The following is a 21,058-nucleotide window of genomic DNA, read 5'->3' on the forward strand; positions in this document are numbered from 1 at the left end:
TCATGTCTCGGTGGGAGGCTGCAGGCGGGCAGTGAAAGTCTGTGACAAGCCCCAGCTGCAGCTCTGGCTCCAGCAGCCATGCCCAGCAGAGCCCGTGTTTGCGACCATGTCTCAGAGGGTGGGGAATACATGGGTGCAGGGAATACACAGATTATTTTATGAAAATACAATTTTCCGCGGGTTATACGCAGGTGTGGGTTATATCAGTGTGTGGGCTATATGCACAAAAATATGGTAGTTAGGTCACATAGTCTCAAAAGATAATTGGGTACCTAAGGGCACTTACACACATGCAGAGAGGCTGCTCCCGTACACTGTAAATCCAGCACGTCGGAGCATGAAAATTAACCATGTCTATCTGTGTCTCCATGCTGAAAAATGGTGGTGGGGTGATTTGAACTAAAACTTGTGAGATAAGCTTTAGCTCAAACTGCCCTGCTGCCATTTTTTCCAATATGGGGATGCTGATACATGTGACCACTGGAGGCTTTTAATTAGTGTGGCTTGCTAATTAAAGCACCCCCCTACCACTACCTCCCGGAGCATGTCTGTAAATGCCTTAAGTGATTAGTTCTTTATTGGAATCCTACCTCAGTAATACATCGTAGCAGTCATGCACAGCTGAATGACATACATATTTAAAAAGTATTTCCTTTTCTCATTTTTAAACTGCTTTTCTTTTTTCTTTTCCATCATGCCTCCTTATTTTGTATTAAGGTACTCCTAACTGACCTTCTCAGGGCTATTCAGTATTGGATCTAATTCTATTGAGTTATCATTTATTTGTATCTCTCTAAAGTCCTAGCCTTTAATTCTACACATACAGGAGAAAACTTGCCATACACCTGATCTTTTCCACTGCTGTCCTCTGGACCTATATCATTTCTTCTGTATCCTTTTTGAACTGGCATGACCAGGACTTCAAATGGTATTCCATGTGAGGGCATATCATCAGCTTAAATAATGAGATATTTTTAGCAGCATGCTCTTTTAAATACAAAGGTTTTTTTGCTTCTTTTAAATACAGTTCTATAGCCAAGCAATAGTTTTCATCTGTGACCAGTTTCTAAGATGATGCCTAGTTTTTTTTTCCCCCCCTTCCACTGAAGGTTTAGAGTTAATTTAGAACTGGCTAGTGTATAAATAACTATACTTTTTCTTTTCAGTTTGCATGACCCTATTTGTCTATATGGAATTTAATCTGACATCATTTACGCTTGCTTAATTTCTTTTTCAATTCTTCTGGAACAGAGGTCAGCAACCTATGACCCCTGGGCCAGATCTGGCTCATCACAAAATATTACATGTCCCATTTTCCAAGAGCACCTGGCAGCAGGAAGAATCAGAGACAGTGGAAATGGCGTCAGAAGTTGGGTTACAAATGATGGCCTGCCTCATAACAAGCTGCATTGTTTCAGCCCACAACTCCTAAAAGATTGCCAATATTTGTTCCAGAATTTTTCCTTGTCTCTTGAAATCTGAGGCCTAGATCAGTGTTCCTATAAGTATTGAATAAGAGAGAGCACCAAGTTGTACTGCCCAAGAAACAGGAAATTAGCTGTAACCCAGCCATTATTCAATTTATTATTCCTTCAGCCCTTTTCCTGGCCTATCTTATATCCTTCTCCATGCTAGCTCTGTTGTGATAACAGTTATGATAAAGCAAATTATCAAGAATCAATGGACCAACCACTTGGATCGGAAGTCAGAATAAGAGCTCCATAAATAATGCTCCCCCCTTCCACATTTTACTATAAGGTACTTGCATTGTAGATCACACCAAACAGAACATGTTATGCTCCTTACTGGCTTGTCCAAGATTATTTTATATCATCTGCATACTTTATCAGACTTGTTCTACAAAAGTCATGTATGTATTGAATGATAATGATCCACAGACTTGTTTTGGATGTAATTTAACCTATTTCCATGCTAAAAACTGACCATGTACAACCATTGTTTGTTTACCACTTCTTAACCTAGTCTAAGGCCGTTCTCTCACTCCCCAACTACTTGGTTCATTTAATCATTTTGTTAGTCTGAAGTCAGGCAGAAGCCACAGCTGGAGTAGTTTTTAAGGTACTACCTTGACCTACCTTCTGTCATAGTAGTTTTGTGAGGGGAACTGCCAGGAAATGCACAAGAGGTGTCACAGCTGGTCAGTTGCCTCCTATAAAGTGAAGCTGAATGACCCATTCTCCAAGTATTTCATTCTCAAGTACCAAATGGTACCTGAAAATGTCCAAGGTCTTGGCACCAGTATCTATTCCCATTGTGGAGGATGTGTAAAAAAGTTTGTCAGGTAAAAGGCTGTTCACCATTCTTGATGAAAAGGATGGCTACCAGCAAGTCAAACTGGACAAGGAATCAGCAGAGCTGTGTACCTTTAACAGCGCATTGGGATGGTCCCACTTCAATTGCTTTTCCTTTGGTATTAAGTCAGCTAGTGTATTCCAACAGAAGAATCACGGGTGCTTTGGTGACATTCTGGGAATCCACATAATCGCAGGTGACATGCTTATTGTGGCAGCTACCAAAGAGGAGCATGATACTATCCTGAAACAAGTCCTGGAGAGAGCACATCTGAAAGGAGTAAAGTTTAATAAGGACAAAATACAGTTTTTAGTCGACAACATTTGGTATTTGGGCCATATCTTCTCAAAAGATGGTGTCAAACCAGACAAAGTGGAAGCTATCAACAGGATGCCCCCTCCAACAGTCAAAAAAGGCCTTCAGAGACTCCTTGGAACCAATCCAGTACTTGGCGCAATACATTCTGCATGAATCCAACATGATGGCCCCGCTGAGAGCGCTTCTCAGGAACGACGTTATCTGGCAATGGGGACCCAAGGATTAGGAAGCCCTGGGTAAGCTCAAGCAAACCATCACACTAGCACCTGAGCTCAGGTACGTTAACTTAGCAGACCAGCTGGAAATCCAAGCTGACGCATCCGAAGGTGGCTTAGGAGTATGTCCATTTCAGCAGAAGCAGCCAATTGCATCTGCTTCAAGGGCTCTAACAATCTCAGAGAAATTATGCTCAGACTGGAAAAGAACTTCTGGCAACTGTGTTCACCATGACGAAGTTCCACCAATATGTATATGGCTCCCAGGTAAGGGTCCAGTTGGACCACAGACCCCTGGAAGAGATTTTTGCGAAGCCCATAGGAAAGGCTCCAGCATAGTTACAGAGGATGCTTTTGCAGTTCCAAAAATATGACTTCCAGATTCTCTATACCAAAAGCAAAGACATGTTAGTGGCTGACACGCTTTCTAGAGCCACAATGCGCACTCCTCCTCCTGAACCTGATCTTTTCCAGCCGGCATGGTAATAGGCAAAATGAAGTCTGCATTTGCTCGCCATGGCATACCTACAGAAATTGTTTGTGTTCATGTGCCATTTGCAAGTCACATGATGAAACAATTTGCAACTGACCGGGGCATAGCTATCATCCATTCTAGTCCAGGTTACCCGCAATCCGATGATGAAGCAGAATGCATGGCTCAGACCATGAAATCAGTGTTTAAGAAGACTTTGCAGGATGGCTCAGATCTATATCTGGTTTTACTCAATCTGAGGAACACATCCATTACTGGTCTTGAGTATGCTCCAGTGCAGCTTCTGATGGGGAGACTTTTGCACAGGACCCTCCCTGCTACAATGGCAGTGCTAACTCCTAGACTACCGTTGAATGTCTCCAACAAGTTGTGGAAACTTCAAAGGCACCAAAAGGAGCGCTACGACCACATGGCTGCATTCTAACCACCTGTACGAGAAGGGGAAAAAGTAAGGATGCAAACAAGTACAGGTTGCATAACAGCGTCCGTTATGGCAAAAAGGGATGAACCGCGTTCCTACATGGTAAAACCCCCTTCAGCGGTAATGTCTACAGGAGAAACAGAATATACTTAAGGAAAGATTACTCATGAGTACCAGCAGAACCTGACGTACCTCAAGAGACGGCAGCAGAACAAGCATCAGAAGTAAAACCAGACCAGCAAGAGCAAGAGTTTTATTACATTTCAGAGGATCTACCAGTACCCACAGAGACACCTGGTGACACCACACAAACTAAGAGTGGAGTAAAGTTGCCTGTGAAGCACAAGGACTGTGGAATGGGATAGCGGTAAAAGCTGGACCTCATCGGTGAGTCAAGTGCTAGCAACCTCTGGGTCCCTGATCCCAAAATGTTCCGAGATAAAGTAGCTACTGATGAACATTCAACTACTTAAGAGGGAGCTCCCAGAGTAAAGAAGGGCGGTGCGGTATATGGAACGTAACTTTAAGGGGCCTGCAGTGGAACGCTCCAGTCTTTCCCCCGATGCCCAGTGGGTGTGGTTTTGTCAGTGGTAGGTTGTTGTTGTTGTTTGCCCTGCAAGCTGTGTGTTGCTGAATCCTGTTCCTAATAAAGATAAAGCTGTTTACCACCCCACCGGTCTCCGCTGAATGCTGACGCAAGGACAGAACCCCAGGGGCATGGAGGTCTGAGTAAGTACCCCATCCCAGGAACCCCAGTGGCCAAGGGCAAACTATGGTATCAGCCTGTAGCAGACCACAGGGACTACAGGGACTATTAGTGATATGCAAAAACAGGTAATGCCAAAACTGATTCTTACTTTGAACAACTGCGCTGTGTTTTTTTCTTCTCTGAATAAAGCAAACTTCCTCTCTCTTCTCTTGGCATCATGTGACCCACGTAAAATAATTTTTTACCACTTGCTGCCCTTTCTCTTCCCGATATGCAGCCCCGGTGTGGCTTTTCTCCATCAATATTAAGGTTTTGTGTTCTCCCTCTTCTGTTTCTGTCCTTCTCCCTAGAGTTCCCTTTTCCGTCAAGTTCTGAATTCCACCACTTATACAGCCTGCAAATATTAAATTGCTGTTTCCATATGACATATGTTTCCATATGACATACATGTCTGGAAGAGAAAGTGCATGCTAAAATTCACAACCACAGAAGCTACTGAAAGAAAATGTTTAAAAACATTTTAAACTGTGTGCACTGATGTGTAAAAGCCTTTTTGTGTTTCTTCTGCTTCTGGCGATGGATATGCCAAAAACTCTAGGGAAAAAAGATTCTTATTTACTTTATAGGTGGACCCTTTGGAAGTAAACTTATGAAAGACTTTTGGCAAAGTATCCAATTTTCCATGTCCCCCCACTCCTCCACTGCACCCTATCCCACCCCACCCTAAATCAAGTAGTTCAGTTAAAAATCGAAATGCCGTGGAGCTTAGTTGCAGGATAACCTGGGAGCTCCAGGATTTCCCAGAAACTAACTCCCTGGCTGCAATGCATACACAACTGTAATCTGCACTGAAATAACGCTTATTGTGGATCTTGAACACAGCTGACATGCTGCAACAACAGTACTACACAAATCTGCTTTACAGGGGGAAAGCAGGAAGCAATCACTTTTTTAAAGTAACACTACTGGGAAAATAAAAGAACTCAAGCTGGACTGTGACCATGATTCAGGAAGGATTCAGCTACAAAACATATTCAGGGGTGTTTGCTTAACATTCAGCAGCTTTCATATCATGCAGGTAACATCAGGGCAGTAGTATTATTCATTACTTATTTTCCACACAGCCAGAACTCTTATCCAAGCCTTCATCATCTCTCCTGCTTATTGCAAGTTGTCCCTTGTTGGTCTTCTTGATACCTATCTTGTTCCCACTGATCCATTCAAATTAATGTTTTATGATCACCTGCCTTCACATTCATTTAGAACACCATGCCTCTCTGCTAATCCATTCTTGAGAGCTCTCAGCAGCCACTATTACTGTCTTGGCAGTCCTGCTTTATTTCAGTCCAGCTTTTACACATGAAATAACTCCCCTACCCTCATCCCAACTGATCCATTAGGATATCACTTTCCTCGCTTTCAAATCATATCACACATAGTTTCACTCCTACTATGACACTCTTGACTTAAATGCAGGTATATAAAGCAAAAAGGAAGGGCAGGGTCTGATTTTCGATCTTCAGTGTTCCCTTTCACTAACTACTATGATTCCCTAATGGCAATAGGTAAAAATAACATACACATGTGCACTAGGTAGGAAATTGAGCAGCAGTTGTGTTCTCGTATTCCCGACAAATACAAACTATTAAATCCCCAGAGTAACCACTAGCTTGCTGAAGATTTTTATGACCTTCATTCTGAAATGGGATTGAGTGGCCAGAGGCAAACAATGGCTGCTGAACTGTGATTGTTTTGGAGACAGTGAGCCATAGTCATATTACTGCTGACCCATCCAGTTTGCTTATCTTCTGAATCACTGAAAATTTCAGAACACCATGAGTGGCTTTTAATGGGCTGTTTTAATAAAAGCACCTACCTCTCTCACATCTAACAGAAATAATTGATCTTCAATGCTTAGGCCCACTACAATTCTCATTTACAGTTCCTGAAATCCTTTTCTTGTTAATTAAAATCTGGTAGTGAGATCTTTACATCTTATGCCAGGCTCTTCAGCAGGCAAGCCTCAGGAATGAGATGTGCCTGCAATCCAGCAAGGAGATTACTGACTGCAACAGTGAGACATTCCTTTCATGCTAAAAATAAATTACTTTGTGGCCACCCATTTTAAAATGTTTTGTTTTGTTATTAAAAAAAAATTAGATTGCTACTTTTCAAAAAGCTTTAGAGGTAACACTGTTGGCTAAAGCTTCATAGTGTTTAAAGCAAAAATGGACTTCATTCACAACTTATACCAGACTGAATAATAAGCAGAGATGAAATATAATTAAATTTATAATCCTAGGCTTATAATCAAGGACTTGTATATGAAGATATAAATGTTTTCCTCTCTGTGGGGAAAAAAATATAGGTGTAATCATGGGTTGTAGAGACCAGCAGTTTTTCTGAAGCTTAAAGGAAACTAGTTTTGACTATAAAATGTCTATTATTCATTTTGCCCAGGTAAACTTTATTTTTCTGTTAATGGAGTTTTGACACTTGAAACTAGCATTCCTGAATTTACTGTAAATCTCTGCAGTATTAGTCAGGCTGCAAGCTAGTAGTAGAAGATGAGAAATATGAGCTGTGGAATAGCTCATTTATATAGCTGGGACTAGCCTGCTTGAGAACACCTAAGCCGGTGTTTAGACCTCTCTACATGGCCAGTCTGCATGCACTCCTTCAGCCCATACACATTTTAGTTCCTGAGCTAGGTGATATTATAATGTCTCTTCACTGGCTATTGATACTTTAAAATAAATCATTGTCTTTCTTGAGAAATTAAAGGGTGATGATTCCATAAAGATAGTCTCTTTGATTTAACAGTGAATTTGACTCCCTTTTTGTATTCCACATGTACTTAAACAAAAAAGTTTTGCTTACATTAGTGTTTGAGGAAAATGAAGGAATTGGTAGTGTCAGAGGTCTAGCCAGCAATTTCAGCACGTGGGGCAGAGGTAGGGGGTGGGAGTGGATCATGCCAACCAGTGAAGAGTGGGAGAGGGAGGCAGAGGAGTCTTACCTGCCCAGCTCTCCTCACTCCAGCAGCAGCTGCTACTGCTGCAGCTGCTGTTTCAGCAGCTCAGGCTCCTTTGTACCCTGTTCATTTGCAGAGCTGTGGCTCCTATGGCAAAGCCTTCAGTGGGGCAGTGAGGCAGCATCAGTCTACCTCCCTGCCTAAAGACACAGATACACTCCCACAGTGTATCTCTCTCCCAGATTCATTATTGGACATGGGGCTATGCTTATCCAACTTCTATAGCTAGGGGCCTACCAAAGACATAATTTTATGGAAATCATGTAAATAGCAGTCTCCTATGAAATAGCTGGTTCCCCATGAAAAAGTGCAGAGAACCAGCTATGTTCAAAAATCCAGCAGAGCTGGCAAAAAGCTGTGTCCTAGAAAGGTGGGGGGAGAGTGAAAGGAGCAAAGAGGGGGAAAAGAAAGGCAGACTACCCATCCTCTGAGGCGGAGAAGGCAGAAAAGTCTCCAGAAGGGGGGAGAGCGAGCAGGGAAAAGCCTGCCCAAACTGTTTTTTTTATTCAGTAATTAATTGCCCTCTGCTCCTTGAAGAGGTTGATAATTACTGAATTAAAAAGCTAGCCAGCTCAAGCTAAGGCTGTCAATCAATGCCAGGGTCCTCAAACAATCAGAGGGGGGTGCATTGCTCCACCTTCAAAATGGTGGCCCTGGCCATGATATCGCTGTGAAATCAGGGGCTCAGGCCATGTTACACCCCTGTAAGCAACTACCAGAGCCCATGAATTTGGTAGGTCCCTATCTGTAGTGGATGCAGGGCTGCCCTGTAGTAAAAACACCTGAGAGGAGAGGTACCACTAAAAGTTGGCACCTGGGACTGATGCCCCAACCCCACCTCACCTGTTGTACTTGGAGTCATCAGAAGACAATATTCAGGGGCCACAAAACTATTAGCTATTAATGTTTCTGCCACTGCCCCCATCCTGTGCTCTGCTGCTATCTGGCAGGGGTTGCACCAGCCTCTTTCTGATGGGGTGGCGGAGGTGGGCTAGAAAGGAAATTGTGGGGTTGCACTATACATCTTCTGGCCAAAAATACTTATTTATCCAGGCCAGCAGTGCTGTACCTCTGCAGGGTGGGTGACAGAGGCCTGTGGGGGAGGCAGGGATCTTGGCAGTGCTGGGAGGGGTGACTATGGGGTGGGGGGGATAAGGTGAATTTTGGGGTGGCTATAGTCCCTCCAAGCCTCAGCTCTGCCTCTGCTACCCCTCTAAAATGACTAGCCAAGTATTTCTATGAGAAAGGGTGTATTGTATGACATGAGACCCTGAGTCTATGCAAAACACTCCTAGTGAACTCTTAGCATTGCCTCAAAGGTAAAAACAAATTATTCAGGAAATAGCCTTTATGTCATCATACCTGCAGATGCAGGTGCATTGTGTGAAGATATGTCTTAACTGCAAAGTAAAGCCAGGTGGTTGGCAGTGGGATCTGAGCAACTTTGTTAACCCGGTCACATTTCAAAACCATGTGGAGTTATAGCATCCTCACTGGTACTGCACTCATCTGTGTGTGACACTTCAGGGACATAATCATGATTCTCAGTGTTGCAGGAAGATAACTGCTATTTGGTTCTTCCCTAGTGAAATGTGAAAGAATATGTCTGTCCTTTTGGGCACATGGAAAGAAATGACTTAAACCAAAGACACAAAAGATGCTGGATAGCCACACTGAGCAGGGAATCATATAGCATACACTTACCAATCATTGTAAAAAAGACAGGATCCTTCACTTACTGCTAGAGCATGAACAGGCAATTATTTTGGGTCGCATCCAGCCCGTGGGCCACATTTTGCCCACCTCTGTGCTAGAGAAATAAAAGTCAAGTACATTTAATAGAACATTTTCCACCACCTACGTGGAGAAATATTTAGGGGCGAGGGGAAAAAGAGGCCAAAAAGTTTTCTATTCTTGATGCATCAGCAGTAGGGCTGTATGAAGCTTCGGCCACTGATTTGATTCAGCGGACATTCATCCCGATTTGGTGGTCAAATGTCCAAATCTGAATTGAACCAAGAAACAAACCCATTAATCTCTCCAAATCAAATCAGAAGCCTCCGATTCGATTCGGAGAGATTTGATGACTCTGCCATAGACACAGCTTTATATATTGGGTTTTTTTAATCGAATACTGCCTGCTACGCACAACCCTACTGTGCAAACTAACAACTTGAGAACAAGTTGGTGAGGCTTGCCTAACAAAATCAGTGGAAGTGATATACATCAAATTGAGCAAGGCTTTTGATAAAGTCTCCCCCACAGGCAAGCTAAGGAAGTATGGGCTGGATGGTTGAGAGAAAGGAAGTATGGACTGTAAGGCTGACAGAAAACTGGCTGGGGCATTGGGCTCAGAGAATAGTAATTGATGGCTTGATATCTAGTTGTCAGCCAGTGTCAGCACCAGTGTCTCCCAGATAGTGCTTAGGGATCGTTGAAGCACAATTAACTTAAATGGAACATGAAACACAAATGCAGACAATTTAGTGTTCTAAAATCAAAGTCCAACTTTTTTTAATACAATAAGTATTATCTTAGCAGTTTCTATATTCAGAAAGAGAAAAACATTCAGTTCAAAATCTCACCCAATCCCAGATGTTACTTTGCTCAAGAAGGCCACTCAATTCCTGGACGCAAAGGGTACATCATAGGTTGGGATGGTCCAGACAGGTGTTGAAGGCTGGATTTATGACAATGATGATGAACTTTCTTGCTGCCTCCTTTTATGCTTTTCTTTAACTTCACTCCTTTGATGACTCTTTGCTTTTGGATTGGCCTGTCTGTGGTAAGCATACTGTCCATCTTTTACCCTGTCAGCAAATTCCTTTGTTCAACAGACCCATCACAAGCATACCTCTTAATTTGGCCTTTTTCTGATGTCTTACTTTGGGCATTGTCCATTGGTCTCCCTTACCTTTCATTAACATATCCAATCATTTCATCCCTCTGATTCAGCTGGTTAGTGCCAAGTTCAGTTAATTTGAGCTGGTAACATAACTCTTACAATGTTGTGTTAGAAAAACTTCTCACAGTTATAGAAAAGGAAAGAAACATAATGCAAGCAAACTCAAGGCCATAAACTGCTTGCAAAAGGCAAGGCCAGTTGATAATGCAGACACCAGCAAAATGAAAAGTTCAGATAATAATGAGGCTATACAGAACTTAAGCAATGATTAAATAAGGCTGAATATAAAAGAGAACTTTTTATATTTGGAGAGAGTAATAGATACACTGGAAGGTAGGGCCAGGATTCAGAGTGACCTTGACAAACTGGAGGATTGGCAAAAAGAAATCTCATGAGGTTCAACAAGGACAAGAGCAAAGTCCTGCACATAGGACAAAAGAGTCCCATGCACCAGTATAGGCTGGGGACTGACTGGCTGGACAGCAGCCCTGCAGAAAAAGACCTGGGGGTTACAGTGGACAGTAAGCTGAATATGAGCCAGCAGCGTGCCCTTGTTGCCAAGAAGGCTAACGGCATCCTGGGCTCCATTGGTAGGTGTGTTGCTAGCAGGTCCAGTGAAGTGATTACTCTCCTCTACTCAGCACTGATGAGGCCACATGTGGACTATTGTGTCCAGTTTTGGGACCCCACTACAGAAAGGATGTGGACAAATTGGAGAGGGTGAAGTGGAGGGCAACAAAAACGGTGTTGGAGCTGGGGGACATGACTTATGAGGAAAGACTGAGGGAACTGGGCTCATTGAGTCTGAAAGGGGATTTAATAGCAGGCTTTAACTACCTGAAGGTTGGTTCCAAAGAGGATGGAGCTAGACTGTTCTCAGTGGTGGCAGATGACAGAACAAGGAACAACGGTCTCAAGTTGCAGCAAGGGAAGTTTAGGTTAGATATTAGAAAAATTTTCTAACTAGGAGAGAAGAAAAACACTGGAGCAGGTTACCCAGAGAGGTGGTGGAATCTCCGACCTTGGAGGTTTTTAAGCCCTGGCTAGACAAAGGTTTGCCTGGGATGATCTACTTGGGGATGATTCTGCTTTGAGCAGGGGGTTGAACTAGATGACTTCCTGAGGTCCCTTCCAACCCTAACTTTCTATGTTTCTGTGATTACTGTGTAAGGATGTCCAGTGAATGTAGGATGCAAAACATAGGCTTATGAAACTGAAAGAGATCAGAGTCCCCTCTCCTGAGACATTATCACAGTTAAGTATGAAACTAAGTTATCTATGGATGCCTTCAAGGAGGGTCTTGGCTCAGTCTTCGTACAGCAATGTACAAAAAACCTAGACATGAGCGTCTACTGTATCACAGACAGTAACAACACCTGGAAGTCAAGTGTACTCAAATGCATGAGGAAGTTTTGCCTGTATGCATGTTGTTATTTATGAAAGGCTTATGCAATTGTAAGGCTTGTTGAGGTTGCAGAGAGGCTCACACTCAGCAATGGTGATAAGTCAGAATGCAGCATCTGAATGAAGCAGACCTCAGCCAGACTCCTTTGGATGATCACTAAATAATCATTGGACAAGACAGACTGGGCAATAGAGCTCAGTCCCATTTCTCTTATCTGGGTTCTCTTATACAGCTTCTGTTCTGTTCATGGCTTTGCATCCCAAAGTCAACCCGTGTAATTTAAAGGACTAGCAGAGACTAATTAGGGCACTAGTATAACTAAGGTGTGAGGGGGGGCAACTGGGTAGGTGCCACATTAGAGAGGGGGCAAAAAAATAGCATCTGCCACTGTCCAAGGCACAGAACAGTCCAGGTACACCTCTGGTTCAGGGTGATGCAGTTTTGTATGGACAAGATTTATTCCTACTTAGGCCTTCCCTATTCATGGCCTGTGAGACTGAATTAGGCATTCTAAATCCCATAAGGGCTTCTATAAATCATGGTTCTTCCCCCAGTGGCTTTACAAATGCACTGGCAGTACTGCTGTGGATTCAAGAAGCGTTGCTGAAGCTGAAACTGATGGGTCTTACAGCTGCCCTTCATTTCAGATGGCAAAAAAATAACTTCCAAACTAAAACACAGGTACATGTCAGCACCACAGAGGAAGCACAATGGAGACACTGAGGAATGTGAACTATGAAGGATAGAGGCTTAGCTGGGTATTATTTTTGGTAGAGAGATGGAGGGGTGTGAGTGACCAACAGAGAGAGGGAGAGGAGTGGGAGAAACAAAGAAACAGACACAGAAGTAGACAGACTTAACAAGAACTGAGAGCACAGCCTCCAGGATAGGCAGAGAGAGAAAGCATTTGGCTGAATACTGTCTGAAAGGGGCTTTGAGCTGTGAGCAAAGAATCTGCCTCCAATTGTTTGATTCCTCCTGCGTTCAGGGAAACAGGACTTTGTACATTCTTTCTAAATAAACAGAACTGCATCAAAGATACCTGGCTGCATCATCAATTTCTCCTTCTGACAGAAAGAACTCACAGGGCCCTGAACTTTGCCGACAGCTCCAGTCAAAAGGAGTAGCATAACTTTTTACATTTTTCAAAAGGGAAGGTGACAATTAAAAAAAAAAAGTAAAGGTATACAGTAGATTGCAGACAGTATTAGTGACGGGAGGAAATTAATCCACACCAGCAGTTAAGATATGAAGGAAACATCTGAAAAGGCTGAAGAAGCCAGATAAAATATTTGAATATATATCAGCACAACAGTAAAAAAAAAAAAAAAGAGAGAGAGAGAGAGAGACTCCAGTGGAGAAAAGCTGCATACACACTGTGCAGGAGAACAGGATTAACATAATTTATCTACTTTTGAAGTTGGGGGAGGGAACAAAATTAATGTGCTAATCAAAATGTTAGAAGTGTATTGCATCCTGATGAAGAATACATATTGGGGCACCGTGTGTTCAACAACTGCAAACAAAAAGGATGTGAGACATCTGACGATTTCATAATAGACATCTATATGCCCTTCATATCTATGTAGGAACATCTTGTAGAGGAAATACTTTGTAATAGAATTATAGGTGGGTTGAAAAGAGATGAGGCAAAGTAATGATAACATACACCAGAGAAACTATGAGCAAAAAGATGCATGTAGGGCAAGAGAAGCTATGGGTGTTTCACAAATACAAATAAAAAGTCTGATATGTGACTGTGCAATAATATCCATTAAAAAAAAAGTATGATACCAAATCAAGGAAGCAAATTATGCAACAAAAAATGAGCTTAGATAAAAATCCCAAATATAGTCGGAGTGGTAAATTGCTAAGAAGCCAAAAATAAATGAAATACTGAGGAAGAATTAATTTGATTCTGGGAGGCGTGCTGAGGGAGATGGGCGCACAGGCGGTCTTCTCTTCCATCCTGCCAGTGAGCGGTCGAGGCAGACGCCACGAGATGTGCATAGTGGAGACCAACTGGAGGCTACAGGAATGGTGCTTCGAGGCGGGCTTTGGCTTCCTCAGCCATGACCGGCACATCGTGATGAGAGACATGCTGGGATGGGATGGGCTCCACCTTTCCCCTAAAGGTAAGCGTGTGTTCTCTTCCAGGTTGGTGAACCTCCTTCGGCAGGCTTTAAACTAGGCTCGTCGGGGGAGGGGGAAGATGAGGGCGGAGGAGACAATGAACTACCAGGCCCAGCAACAGCCAGCGAGCCCAGACCAATGGTCAAAAGGGAGAAACAGGTAAGTGATGGGGGACAGGGCATTGCTGAGACTAGGGGGTCAGTGGGCACAACCGTTGGAGGCCTCAAATGCCTCTACATGAATGCTCGAAGTATGGGGAAGAAGCAGGAGGAACTTGCCCTCCTCCTAGCTGTCACCAGCCCTGACATAGTAGGGATCACAGAAACGTGGTGGGACTCATCGCATGACTGGGCGGTGAGTGTCAAGGGCTATAGGCTATACAGGAGGGACAGGATAGGAAGGAAAGGTGGAGGAGTAGCACTCTACATCAAGGAGGAATATACTTCCTCATTAATCAGCAAGGGGGTAGAGGGGGGGCACTCTGAGGTGCTCTGGGTTAGAGTAAAAGGCAGTCCAGGGAAGAGAGACTTAACGGTGGGAGTCTACTATAGACCTCCCAACCAGGGAGAAGAGCTCGACCAGGAATTCTTAGGTCAGCTCACAGAGGCAGTGAGGGCTAAGGATGTGGTCATCATGGGGGACCTGAACTTCCCAGACATCTGCTGGGAGGAGCAGTCAGCCAAGTCTGATCGCTCACGTCGGTTCTTAGCCAGAGTGCAGGACCTCCATCTAACCCAGGAGGTGCACAGTCCCACCAGGGGAGACGCCTTGTTGGACCTGGTGCTGGCCACGGGTGATGACCTGGTGAGGGGGCTGCGGGTGATGGGCCACCTGGGAGACAGTGATCATCGCTTGCTGGAATTCACCATCCAGCGTAAGGTGGCAAAGGGCTGCAGCAAGGCAACAGCCCTAGACTTTAGGAGGGCTGACTTCAACAAGCTAAGGAGGATCGTTGGGGAAGCGCTGAGGACCCAGAGGGGAAGGGAATCAGATGTCGAAGGGGAGTGGTTGCTCCTTAAGGAGACGATCCTCCATGCCCAAAGGGAGGTAATCCCAACAAGGGTCAAAGGGAGCAGGAGGGCACATAAACCCCCATGGCTCACTAGGAGCATCCGGGAATGTCTCCTTGCTAAAAGGGAGGCATACACCCAATGGAGAGATGGGGTCATCACCAAGAAGGACTATGTTACAGCCCGAGGATGTAGGGGGGCAGTCAGGAAGGCCAAGGCAGAGATGGAGATAGGACTAGCTTCCCGGATTGGGGACAATAAGAAGTCCTTCTTCAAATACATAGGGGGTAAAAAGAGGGTCCCGGGTAATGTGGGGCCCCTGCAGGACACGATGGGCAACTTAGTCATCACGCCAGATGACAAAGCTAACATATTTAACGATTTCTTTGCCTCTGTCTTCCTAAGTAGGGACCAGTTCAGCCACCTCCCTGCTGGGCCCCCCTCGGGCCCCGGGAGAGACACGCCTGGGCCAGGGGTTAGCGAGGAGTTAGTTAGGGTACTTCTGGAGAGGCTGGATGTGTTCAAGTCCACTGGTCCGGACGATCTTCACCCTAGGGTTCTACAGGAACTGGCCAAGGTCATTGCGGGACCCCTGGCGCGGCTCTATGAGCACTCGTGGTGCTCTGGTGAGGTGCCGGAGGACTGGAAGAGGGCCAATGTGGTCCCTATCTTCAAAAAGGGAAAAAAAGAGGACCCGGGAAATTACAGGCCAGTTAGTCTTACCTCAATCCCGGGTAAGCTCTTTGAAAAAATTATCCTGGCACACATCCAGGAGGGCCTTGCGGGGGAATGCATGCTCAGGGGCAACCAACATGGGTTCATCGGTGGCAGGTCTTGTCAGACCAACCTGGTGGCCTTTTACGATCAGGTCACCAAATCATTAGACGCAGGGGTTGCTGTGGATGTAGTCTTTCTGGACTTCCGGAAGGCTTTCGACACTGTCTCTCACCCTGTCCTCATCAAAAAGCTGGGAGACTGTGGTGTCGATGCCCACACAGTCAAATGGGTCGCCAACTGGTTAGAGGGCTGCACCCAGAGGGTGGTAGTGGATGGGTTCTTCTCGACCTGGAAGGACGTGGGCAGTGGGGTTCTGCAGGGCTCAGTCCTCGGGCCCGCACTGTTCAACATCTTCATCAGTGACTTGGATGAGGGGGTAGAAAGCACCCTGTTCAAGTTTGCTGATGACACTAAGATGTGGGGGGATGTGGGTGCACTAGAAGGGTGCAATAGGCTACAAGCTGACCTTGACAGGTTGCAACAGTGGGCGGATGAGAATAGGATGGGGTTTAACACTGATAAGTGCAAGGTGTTGCACATGGGGAGGAAGAACCGGCACCACACTTACAGGTTGGGGAACTCCCCTCTTGCCAGCACGGAGACGGAAAAGGATCTTGGAGTCGTCATTGACTCCACGATGAACATGGGCCGGCAGTGTGGGGAGGCAGTCAAGAAGGCCAACCGTACCCTGTCATGCATCCACAGATGCATCTCGAGCAGGTCCAGGGAGGTGATCCTCCCCCTCTATGCGGCACTGGTCAGGCCGCAGCTGGAGTACTGCGTCCAGTTCTGGGCGCCACACTTCAAGAGGGACGTGGACGATATGGAAAGAGTCCAGAGGAGGGCCACTCGTATGATCAGGGGTCAGCAGGGCAGGTCTTATGAGGAGAGGCTACGGGACCTGAACCTGTTTAGCCTCCACAAGAGAAGGTTAAGGGGGGACCTTGTGGCCTGCTACAAACTGGTCAGGGGGGATCAGCGGGTATTGGGGGAGTCCCTGTTCCCCCGTGCGCTGCCAGGAGTGACCAGGAATAACGGTCACAAGCTGGCGGAGGGTAAGTTTAGATTAGATATTAGGAGGCGCTACTTCACAGTCAGGGCGGCTAGGGCCTGGAACCGGCTTCCAGGGGAAGTGGTGCAGGCTCCTAGCCTGGGGATTTTTAAAAGGAAGTTAGATAAGCACCTTGCCGGGGTCATCTGACCCCGGTGCTCTTTCCTGCCAAGGCAGGGGGTCGGACTAGATGATCTACCTAGGTCCCTTCCGACTCTAGCTACTATGATACTATGATGTTTAGGTGGTAAACTGAGCCTCTAGATATTGGTGTTTAGTTCCTGCTTGTACCATTGACTACTTTTCCGATCATTGGCAAACTCTACTGAATTTGGTGAATGGAGACATTGCATCCTTTCTTCCATCCTTTGCCTGTATTTTAAATTCGTCAGGAAGGACTCTTTTATTTATAGTCAATTGGATTATTTTTAGTCAGTTTATTTATTTATAGTTTAAGTAATAGGCAAATAGACATCTGTCTGTCTCACAAAACATAGTACGGCATCATGTTGCTGAACATCTGCGAGTGTAGTTGTAGAGCCCAATCCTTGAATGGCAGTCCCTTACACACTCATCACATGTGAAGTTAATATATAACAGTCCTGAACATGGTGTAGGGTTCTTCCTGAGTTATCTTCTTTCTGTGAGGCATGTGAGGCTCTTCTTTCCTCAAAAACCTTCATCCACATTTAATAGACTGTTTCCAAGTGATTCAGTCCTCAGCAGTCTTCTCTTACTTGTTTTGCACAATGTTCATTGCCTTCATATGAAACATTTTTTAAATGAAGATAAGGTTGCTCATATGTGCTTCCCTCTGTAAAGAGTTCTCCATACCAGAATCCTTGGGTATACTGCCATTGTCCATTTTCCACATATGACCAAGCGGTTAAAGTCAATGCTGACTGAGACGAGAATGGTTGTTCGAAACATCAGCACATTCCAAGACCTCAGAGAAAGCTACTTTGTCCCACCAGGAATTTCCTAGAATGTGGCAAAGGCAATGTAAGTGAAAGCTGCTGATGCCCTTTCCTTGAGTAGAGTGTGCAGGTCAGGTCATGTTCGCCTGTTACCATAATTTACCATAGGCCTCTATGTGCTATTCTGATAACCAGGGATCCTGGTTTTCTGTGATAAAAAAATCACAAATTCTCTGATGAAAATCCTAAAATCTGTGGTTAAAATTAAATGCCCCCTACAGCCCTGCTGGTGTCTCTGACTCACTCCCCACAGCATCCCAGCCCTGCTTGTGCCCCTTGCTCCTCACCCACAGGCCCTGCCCCCCAGCTCTGCTGGAGGGGCCCCAGCTGCCAGGGCTATGAGGCCAGAGACCCAGGTCTGCAGCCCCCTGCCCCTAACAGAAGGCAGCGGCTGCTGCAGTAGGAGCACCAGCCAGCTCTCCCCCCACTGCTGCCTGCCTGCTGTGGGCTTGGGTGGCGCCAGGTCCCAGTGACAGCATGCATTCCCAGGAGGCAGGGGGGACCCACACCCCCAGATCTGTGGGAGGCAGAGATTGGGTCTGTGTTCACTGCAGGCTTGTGCTCCCCGCCCCCCCACTGCCCACCCACAGGCCCTCCAGAGTGCAGTGCATGTAACCCGGCATTGCAGCACACAGTGGGGATGCACAAGAAAGCTGCTTGCCGCTGCAAGCTCTGTGCTGCCCTGATCATGCTTCCCCTGCAGGCGGGGGCAGCAGCAAGGGGCACAACCCTGTGCTGCCCCTGTGCACACAGAGGAAGCATGACCAGGGAAGTACAGAGCTTGCAGCGGCAAGCAGCTTTCCTGTGTGGCCTTGCTGTGCCCTGCTGCACCAGTCACACATGCTGTGCTCTGGAGGGCCTGGAGGAGAGCAGCAGGGTGAGGAGCACAGCATTTGCGACACAGGGTTTGCAGCCAGCTGGGCACTCGGGCTGGGAGTGAGGGCAGTTACAGCCCCCTGGGCACTCCAGCCAGGGAGGGAAGGTGGGTTTTCAGCCTCCCCACTCCCTCAGCCTCCAGCTAGCTTGGGCATTCTCCAGCTGGGCACTTCAGCCAGGAGCAGGGATTTGCAGCTGGCCAGGAGCAGGGGGGAAGCTGCAAACCCCCTCCTGGCCAAAAAGCCCAGCCAGCTGAAAATTTCCCCACTACCTCAGCCTCCAGCCAGCTTCTCCCCCAGCTCTGCCCTGGAACCCCCAAACTCCACTTACCTCCAACAAGAAGAGTAAGCCTAAAGCATCCCCAGGTAAGCACAAGTGCCAGGGCCCTGCTCTTCCCCCTCTCCCTTCCCCTGTGGGCAGGGTTGGGAGTTTTGCTGCCCATTTTGCAAACAGCTCTTGCAGGCTAGAACTCTACCCACCTGCAGAGCTCTTTGCAAAAGTGGGAAATCTGCAGGTTTCTCTTCTAAAAGGGAAAATCCACATTTTCTCTGATAAAAATGGGAAATCCATAGCTTTCTATTTTTCCGTGGGAAATGGAAAACTGGATCCCTGGTGATAACCATATAGATTAACATTCTAGAAATGCAATAAATAATGCAATAAAGTGGAAACTATTTGTAAAGAGCAGAGAGTCAAAACAGGGCACAAGTCCATATGTGACAGTGAAATGATTCTTTGCCTGAATAGAACAATGAGGTAGAATGCACTGAAACTTTGTACGTTAATCTAGATATTGTTATGCTGAGTGGTGCTAATGGCTACTAGCAGATGAGTCAGGCTATGTCTACACTATGTTTCTTCTTCTGCCAGAATTTCTGGAGGTGTACAGCAGCTACCAGTGATAACACATCATAGCATGTGCATACTACATGCTTCTCTTGACTATCTAGCTCCACTGAAGCAAATGAAGTGCATTCTAAAGCTAAAAACAGACACTTTAATTCTGGCAGAAGCTGTGCCCAGTACACCTTATCTGCTTCACTGGGCAACACAGATGTCACCAGTTGTGTCACATGGTCAGGCCTCTACCACTTCCAGCACTTTAGGGGACTAATCCTGTGGGGCAACTGTGACCAGGGGAACCCTGGGTTCCTGCTTGCAGATGTGTACCTAGGAAATCTCCCAGCCAGGGATTACTTAGGCACATGTTTCGTGCTGCCACATTGAGCCCCCCTCTCCCCCCCCCCCCCATTTCCACAAGCATCCCCAAGTCAGAGCACAGAAGCATGATACAGGGAATCCATGGCAAGGGGACTTCCCAGGATGTATCTCTGGAAATGGGAGAACGCAGGAAGGGGCTCTTACAGCTTCAGGGGTCTGATCCCATGTAGCCTGGGAATTCTCATTCCAGGGGTGTGCAGTACCAGAGTGCCCGCTTGGGGCAGCTGGAAAGCACAGGTAGCACCAGGCTGTTTGTTCTTTCTCACTGTGCAGAAAACTGCTGCAAAAAGTAGCACAAATTTTAACTGCCTATTGTTGGACCCAGTGTTTTGGACAGCTGTGGCATGTACTTCAGTTCACTTGGCCTTTGTTTGTGCTGCCATAAAAATTTCCAGCCTAGGAGGGCAGCAGGTGCCATAGCAGCCACTGAAGGCACATGAGCTTCTTCACCTGCCTTCAGTCAATACATCACAGCAGAAGCCTATTCAATGCGACTGAAATGAAGCACAGAGGCTGAGTTTCTTGCACTTTAGAGCTTGATGGAGTCCCAGATTTGGAGATTTCTGAGCCAGGAAATTGCCTTCTGCTGTTCATTCCTATGTGTTCAGAGACACAAGATCCCGTGAACCCTTTTTTTATCTTTTTGTAAATATATAATATTACCAAGGCTATACCTGGCTCATTTCACTGATTCTGTTGCAGTAAGACCTTGCATATTGGCTAATAATTCTGGCCAGAAATAGCACAATACTATATGTATACAATTACAAAACAGCCCCGTGGACACTCATAAAATGAATCTAGAATTACATTTTTATTTCAAAGGCATCACATATGAGCCATGACCTCACAGCTTTTATGCAGCATACAATACAGTGTGGTGATTTTTGGACCTTAGAGAAGCTGTGAGCAGAGGCTACAAGCATTAGGAACAATCCTCAGTACTGAGTAGAAAAAAATCAAGCCTTTTGAGAACTACTAACTTTTATACTGTTCAGGATATAGATAGAAGGTATCATAGAGGTGATCTGGGCTTAAGGGACTGATCTACACCATACACCAAATATTGCATGATAAATGTAGAGTCAAAACTGAGATTCAATGCAGGAGGCAATGGAATATGATTCTACAAAAAATGACTCCTATGTGGCTGCCAAATTATTCTTACCAAGGGGCAGGGATAAGACTGAGGAGGGGATT

Source organism: Crocodylus siamensis, chromosome 3 (genome assembly GCF_052110815.1).
Source record: "Crocodylus siamensis isolate JL-2025a chromosome 3, ASM5211081v1, whole genome shotgun sequence".
NCBI classification, from domain to species: Eukaryota; Metazoa; Chordata; order Crocodylia; family Crocodylidae; genus Crocodylus; species Crocodylus siamensis.